Genomic DNA, 8,058 nt, shown 5'->3' on the forward strand with positions numbered 1-8,058 from the left:
GGACGAAAGAGGAGGGTGTTAATGTTTGGGGACGAAAGAGGAGGGTGTTAATGTACGGGGACGAAAGAGGAGGGTGTTAATGTACGGGGACGGAAGAGGAGGGTGTTAATGGACGGGGACGGAAGAGGAGGGTGTTAATGGACGGGGACGGAGTGAGGAGGGTGTTAATGTCCGGGGACGAAAGAGGAGGGTGTTAATGACCGGGGACGAAAGAGGAGGGTGTTAATGTCCGGGGACGGAAGAGGAGGGTGTTAATGTCCGGGGACGAAAGAGGAGGGTGTAATGTCTGGGGACGAAAGAGGAGGGTGTTAATGTACGGGGACGAAAGAGGAGGGTGTTAATGTACGGTGACAAAAGAGGAGGGTGTTAATGTACGGGGACAAAAGAGGAGGGTGTTAATGTACGGGGACGGAAGAGGAGGGTGTTAATGTCCGGGGACGAAAGAGGAGGGTGTTAATGTACGGGGACGAAAGAGGAGGGTGTTAAAGTACGGGAACGAAAGAGGAGGGTGTTAATGTACGGGGATGAAAGTGGAGGGTGTTAATGTCTGGGGACGAAAGAGGAGGGTGTTAATGTCTGGGGACGAAAGAGGAGGGTGTAATTTCCGGGGACGAAAGTGGAGGGTCTCAATGTACTAGGCCAAAGGAGGGGGAGGAGGTTAATCCACCAGGCTGGGAGAGGTGGAGGAATAGTGGCAATTAAGAGGTAAGAGTGGAGAATAGGCAAAGGGCGTGGGGTGGGGGGTGAATTTGTTCACCGGAAGGAGAAATCGATATTCATGCATTCAGGTTCGAGGCTACCGAAACGGAATATACGTTGTTGTTCCTTTACCCTGAGGGCAGCCTCATCTTGGCACAAGAGGAGGCCAAGGACTGACACATCGGAATGGGAATGGGAATGGGAATTAAATTGTTTGGCCACCGGGAAGTCCCGCTTGTGGCAGATGGTGCGGAGGTGCTCGATGAGGCTGTCCCACAATTCAGGCCGGGCCTCACCAATGTAGAGGAGGCCGCACCGGGAGCACCAGACACAATAGAAGCTGATACTCAGGTGAAGTGTTACCTCACCTGGAAGGACTGTCTGAGGCCCTGAATGGATGTGATGGAGGAGGTGTGTGGGCAGGTGTAGAACTCAGGCCATTTGCAAGGATAATGAGGGAGGGAGATGAGTGGGGAGGGATGAATGGATAAGGGGATCGTGGAGAAAGAGATCCCAGTGAAAGGCGGAGATGGTGAGGTTGGGGGTGGGGGGGGGGGGGAAGTTGTCCTGTGTTACGATCCCGTTGGAGACTGTGGAAGTTGCAGAGGAGAACGTATTGGGTGCAGAGACTGGTGGGGTGGTCGGTCAGGATAAGAAGAACTCTATCACTATTAATGTGGCGAGAAGATGGGGTGAGTGCAGATGTAGGGAAAATGGAGGAGATGTGTGTGAGGGCAGCATCAATAGCAGAGGGAGGGAAACCCGGTTCTTTAAAGAAGGAGGACGCCTCTGATGTCCTGGAATGGAAAACCACGTCCTGGGAACAGATGCGGTGAAAACGAGGAAACTGAGGAAAGGGAATAGCATTTTTACATGAGATAGGGTGGGAAGAGGTATTGTTGAGACAACTGTGGGAATCAGAGGGTTATAAAAGATCTCGGTTGACAGTTAGTTTTCAGAGATGGAGTCAGAGAGATTGAACGGAGAGGGAGGTGTCAGAGATGAACCTAGTGAATTTATGGGCAGGGTGGAAGTTAGCAGCAAAGTTGATAAAATTGACGAGCTCAGCACGGGTACATGAAGCAGCGCCAATGCAGTTGTCAATGTAGCGGAGGAGGAGTGGGGGAGTGCACCCGGGGATGGTTTCAAACATGGATTGTTGTCCATAGCCAGTGAAGAGGCAGGCCTAGCTGGGACCCATGTGAGTGCCCATGGCCTCGTCTCGAGTTTGGAGAAAGCGGGAGGTGAAGGAAAAATTGTTCCTGGGGAGGACCAGCGCTGCCAGACGGAGGAGGGTGGTGGTGGAGGGGGATTACTTGGTTCTTCTGTCAAGAAGGAAACAGAGAGTTTTGAGGCCTTCTTGATGTGGGATAGAAGTGTTCAGGGCCTAAACATCCATAGTGATGATGAGGCGGTCAGGGCCAGGGAATTGAAAGTTACTGAGGGGATCGATTTCACCTTTCACCCTGAACCCATCACCTCTCGTTGTAATCTCACCCAACCTCAGTGGAAGAGTATGTTTGCATCTATACGCCTCAATTTTACACACAGTAGGAGTGGGATCCGTTGCCATTGGAGGCCCCAGTGAGCCTCAACAACACCCTCTCCCCCGCTTGTCACTCTCTGCAAACTTTGATAATCTTCCTCGCTGTCCACTACATTCCCAAACTTGGTGTCATCCGGAAGTTTTCTGATTTAGTAATCCATGTTATCACGCAGATCATTGATATAGATGACCAACCATGGATCCAGCACCGATCCACTCGTCACAGGCCTCCAGTCAGAGAGGCGTCCATCCACTGCCACTCTCTGTCTCCTCCCACAAAGCCAATGTCTCATCAAATTTACTCTCTAACGTCAAATGCCGAGCGATTGAACCTTATTGGCCAACCTCCCATGCCGTACTTTGTCAAATGCCTTGCTAAAGTCCGCATAGACAACATCCAATATCTTGTCTTCATCAACTTTCCTGGTAATTTTCTTGAAAAACTCTATCGAACCTACCAAGCACAGAGCCATGCTGACCATTCCGAATCAGTCCATGTCTATCCCAATACTCATGTACCCGGTCCCTTAGAATACTTTCCAATAAACTTCCCATCACTGATGGCGTGTTTACCTGCCTGTAATTTCCTTGTTTCCATGGTGAATTTTCTGTTTGGATTCAGAACTGGATTCTCCATTGAAGACCCGGTTGTTCTAGATATTCTCGCTCGAGGTTTGTGATTCCTGAAGTTCCACTGGGATCTGTACAAGGAAGGTATGATGAAGATTTATTAAACTTTCCGTAGGCCGCGTCTGGAGTATTGTATCAGTCCTGGGCGCCACATTATTGGAAAGATGCCGAGGCTTTGGAGAGAGTGCAGAAGAGGTTGACCAGGATATTGCCTGGATTGGAGGGCATGTACTATTACAAGAGGCTGAGCAAAGTGGGGTTGTTTTCTCTGGAATGAAGAGGCAGAAGGGAGATCTGATAGAGGTTAATAAGATTTTGAGAGGCATAGACAGGGCAGACGCAGAAACCCTTTCCCGAGGGTTGAAACGTCTAACAGCAGAGGGCATGCATTTAAGGTGAGAAGGGGTCATTTCACAGGAAACGTGTGGAGTAAGTTTTTTTGCTCAGACAGTGATGGGTGTCTGGAATGTTCTGCCTGGGATGGTAGTGGAGGCAGAAACATCAGAAACTTTTAAGAGATGTTTAGATAGGCACATGAATGTGAGGAAAATGGAAGATATGTACATTGTGTAGGCTGAAGGGATCAGTTGGGTTGGCATTTGATTACCTAATTAACTTGGTCCAGAATGACATTGAGGGGCCGAAAGGCCTGTTTCTGTGCTGTACTGTTCTATGATTGAAGACTTCCCTGAGCCTGACACCAGGGAGGTGATGAACCTTGCTGTCAGCTACAGAATTACTCACTTTTCCTGTCATTGATGATTCCCCACAGTTCCTGCTCACCGTGGACTTTGCCCGCCCCTGCTCAGCATCAAAGACAACCTGGGTATAGGAAGGGAAAAGATGAAATATGAGGGCAGGCTAGCCAATAATATAAAGCGGGATACCAAAAGTTATTTTCAGTTATATAAAGAGTTAAAGGGAACTGAGAGTTGATATTAGACCACTGGAAAACGATGCTGATGAGGTAGTAATGGGGAAAAAAGTAATGGCAGATGAAATTAATGGGTACTTTGTATCTGTCTTCACTGAGGAAGACACTAGCAGTGTGTCAGTGGTCTGTGAATGTCAGGGAGCAGGAGTGAGTGCCATTGCTATTACAAAGGGAAAGTGCTAGGCAAACCCAAAGGTCTTAAGGTTGGTAAGTCACCTGGACCAGATGGACAACATCCCAGAGTCCGGAGAGAAGTTGCTGAAGAGACAATGGATGCATTGGTCATGGTATTTCAATAATCACTTGATTCTGGCATGGTCCTGGAGGACTGTCAGTTCACTCTCTAAGAAAGGAGGAAGGCAAAAGAAAGGAATTTATAGGCCAGTTAGCCTCACCTCAGTGGTTGGGAAAGTGTTGGTGTCTACTATTAAGGATGAGGTTTGGCGATACTTGGCAACTAATGATAAAGTAAGTCAAAGTCAGCATGGCTTCTGTTAAGGGAAATCTTGCCTGACAAATCTGTTAGAGTTTCGTCATATGAAGTGTTTTTAATGGATCTAGGTCTTTATTCACTGGAATTCGGAAGAATGAGGGGTGAACTCGTTGAAACCTATCAAACAGCGAAAGGCCTTGATAGAGTGCATGTGGAGAGGATGTTTCAACTCTAAGAAGCGTCTAAGACGAGAGGAGACAGCCTCAGAACAGAGGGGCGTCCCTTCAGAACGGAATTGTGGAAAATTTTCTTTAGCCTGAGAGTGGTGGATTTCTATGCCACGGGCAGATTTGTATAATTAATGTGGAGGTTAATAGATTTCTGATTGGTCAGGCTAAGAAAGGTTACGGGGAGAAGGCAGGAGACTGGGGCTGAGAGGGAAAATAGATCACCCATGATGAAATGGTGGAACAAACTCGATGGGCCCAAAGGCCTAATTCTACTTCTATATCTTATAATCTTATGGTAATCTGCCATAGGCCTCTTCACTATGAGCAAGACTTCGTGCTTTTGTGTCATCCGTAGATGTACTGATCCTGTAACGAGAGACCTTGACGAAGGATGGTTTGGACGCAAATATTGGAGTATCCGACGCCAGGATTGAGACGTGGTCTGAAACTGGCCTCCAGTCCGAGAAAAAAAAAACACATTCAACCTTCACCCTGTGTGTCCGAGCATCGAGCCAATTATGCATCCACTAAGCCACCTCTCCCTGGATCCCATTCGATCCAAACTCCCAGACGAGCCTTGTATGTGGGACCGCCTCTGTCCTCATACCCTCTTGATCTAAAAAAATTTCCAATAGATTTTTTCAGACATGCGCAGAACCATCTAAAAGAAATGTTGGTAGATTCTATCCCTCAGATACCCCATCCGGTACAACAAATACAATTAAACAGGTCATTAACCAGGGCATTACAAGATGAAGCAACAGTTTCTGCAAGGGTTTACTCGATTTCTTCCTTACTTCTCCACAAGATCTAAAGGTAAACTTGCTGTGGCCCTGGGGATTTTATCCACCTCAGGCTAAACAATACCTCTCAGGTGGTAACCGGTGAAAATCACTGACGGCCCTTGGTGTTGGCACGGTACATAGCAGTTAGTGTAACGTTTCACAGCGCCATTGACCCGGGTTCAGTTCCGCGGCCTGTGAGTTTGTACGTTCCCAACGTGGGTTTCCTCAAGGTGCCCCGGTTTCCTCCCACATCCCAAAGACGTGCAGGTCAGTAGGGTAACTGGTCACATGGGTGTAATTGGGCGCTGCGAGCTCATTGGCTGTTACCGTGCTGTATCTCTAAATAAATAAATAGGTCCATAGAGATGGAAATGAAGCTGACATCAATACAAGTGGGAGATGCGGTGAAAGTGAGATTGTACGTCTCTTGAAAGTAGAATGTTAAGTGCTGTCAGCATCTTATCCAGAACGTCAGCTTAAAGTAATATGTATTCAGGAGTCAATATTGCACTCAGGACAAAGAAAATAGCTGCAGCTCAGTCTGAGTGTACAGACGGACCAAATGCGTGGTTTATAGCATCAATACCTGGATATAACAACAAGCAGCACAGCAGTGAGAATGCAGAACCGAGCTATATCTTTCACGTGTAATACCACGCTCTGCCTCGGGGCGGCGATGTTGTCCCGGCAGAGCCGATGGAAATGATCTCACGGAAGTGTGGGAACAGCCATATTTACTGATGAACTGGAGAGAAGGAAAAGTCCGCAAACGTCAGCGGTTTCCAGTGAGACCGTCATTAATTACAGTCACTGAACAAACACACTCGTTTAACCGTTTCCAGCCAAGGACGTCTCCCACAATATCAGAGGAAACAAACGTGATCTTAAACACATACATTTCTCAAAGCTGCAGAATAATTTTAGGTTATCACCGAGAGCTGGGACGTAGCTGTATTTGTGGCATATAATGGAGGGGTCAGACAGAGCATGGAGAAGGGAATAGAAGGATTGAAAATACGCGGCTGAACAGGAAACAGTTATACACACAAGCGCGCGCGAGCATATACAGCTCAAGTGCCTAAGAGTTCTGCCCAGTACTGTATTTGTCAACATGCAGTGTAGAACGAGTTGGTAGATTTGGCGGGAGGAAAGGGTCTTGGGAATGGTGAAGGTGGAGCGCCGCGGGAGGGAGTGTTGGACGGGTGGTAGAGAAGGAGCTCCGGGGTCAGAGTGACGTAGGTGCAGGCACTCAGCACTGAGGCAGCAGGCAAGGTCGTCTGATTCCAAGCAGTCGGTTTATTGATCATCACCGAATGTCTCACTGGTGCTTCCCGCTCTCTCCCATCTCCCTTCCACTTTTCCCAAACATAACTCCCCTCTCCCTGCCCCCTTCCACCTCTCAGTCCACAACAGAGACGCATATCAGAATCAGGTTTGTCATCACTCACATATCTCATGAAATTTGTTGTTTTTTCGGCGGCAGCAGTAAAGTGCAATACATAAAATTACTGCAGTACTGTGCAAAAATCTTAGGCTTCCGAGCTATTTATATGTGTCTAAGACTCGTTCACATTACTCTATAAGGAATTCGCTGTGGTGTGCTCGACAAAAAGAAAAACACGCGAAGAAATACCTCAACATTCAGCAATGATGAAGAATAAAGAATATTATAAAATGTAGTTAGTGGTTAAAGTATGGATATGGAATAAAATACATTTCTAATATAAAAAGGCGTTTTAAAATGCTGACGGTGCAGTGACGTGGGTGAGGTAATAGATAGAGGAGGTGGGGGAGGTTTAATTAAAATAGTTGATCAGATTATCCACGCGGAAATGGGGAGAACGTACAAACTCCTTGCAGATAGCAGCAAGGTGAGTGGAGGAGAGTTTAGAGAAGATATCAGAGATAAGTTGTTTGTACAGAGTGTGGTGGGTTTTGGAACAGTGTGGTAGACGCGTGTGTAACTGTGAATTTTAAAAGACACCTACGTAGACCGGTGAGCGTTAAATTGTTGGATTATGGCCTGTGTAGGAGGGAAGAGTTATAGTTACGGGAAAGTAGGTTTACATAGGTGGAGAAAACATGGTGGTCCGAAGGCCCCTAGTGTGCTGGACAAGGTCCTTGTTCTTTGTTCTACTTTGGTACTGTCTTCCAAGGTCAGACATAAAACACCTCCCAGATTTGTTGAGGAAGGAGATTGAGAACGTGAGAGGTGTCATTTTTATGTTCAGAAGCATTGAATGGGCTCGTTGGTCTAGTAGTATGATTCTCGCTTAGGGCCTGAGTTTAAGAGCATGCGAGAGGTCCCGGGTTCAAATCCCGGACGAGCCCCTCTGAATAATATGTTTTAGGACTTCATTCAGTGAAGCACAGGAGAATGAGGCGAGATGTTTAGTGGTAAACAAAATTATGAGGGATATAGATAACGTCAACGTCAGCAGGGTATCCCCCTCAGATTGACAACTCGAAGTCACAGGTTGAATATGAAAAGTTATATATTCAAGCGGAATCTTTGGGGCAACGTCTTCGCTCAGAGGATATCGTGAGAGTGGAACGAGATGCAGGTTGAATTGTAACAATTAAGAGAAGTTTGAATGCGAGGGATTTGGAAGGCTATGTTCTTGGAGCGGGTGGATGGAACTAGTCAGACGGCTGGTATGGACTAGATGGGCCGAAGGGCCGCTTCTGTTCTGCAGTGCTCTTTGACTCTATAATCCATTGCGGGATTTGGGTCAGGATATAAATGGAGTGGGTGGGAAGTATTGGGAAGCTGGTGGCCAACTCCTGCCCCATATTCTTTT

The 8,058-nt window shown here is 47.2% G+C and overlaps 1 non-coding gene across 1 annotated transcript; it reads left to right on the forward strand.

The window, feature by feature from the left end:
- Positions 1-7,500: 7,500 nt before the first annotated feature.
- trnap-agg (transfer RNA proline (anticodon AGG)) lies at positions 7,501-7,588 on the forward strand. The gene is given in 2 exon segments: positions 7,501-7,536; positions 7,553-7,588. It is a non-coding gene; the product is annotated as a tRNA-Pro (tRNA).
- The last annotated feature ends 470 nt before the right edge of the window (positions 7,589-8,058 follow it).

Source organism: Hemitrygon akajei, unplaced genomic scaffold (genome assembly GCF_048418815.1).
Source record: "Hemitrygon akajei unplaced genomic scaffold, sHemAka1.3 Scf000072, whole genome shotgun sequence".
Lineage (NCBI taxonomy): Eukaryota > Metazoa > Chordata > Chondrichthyes > Myliobatiformes > Dasyatidae > Hemitrygon > Hemitrygon akajei.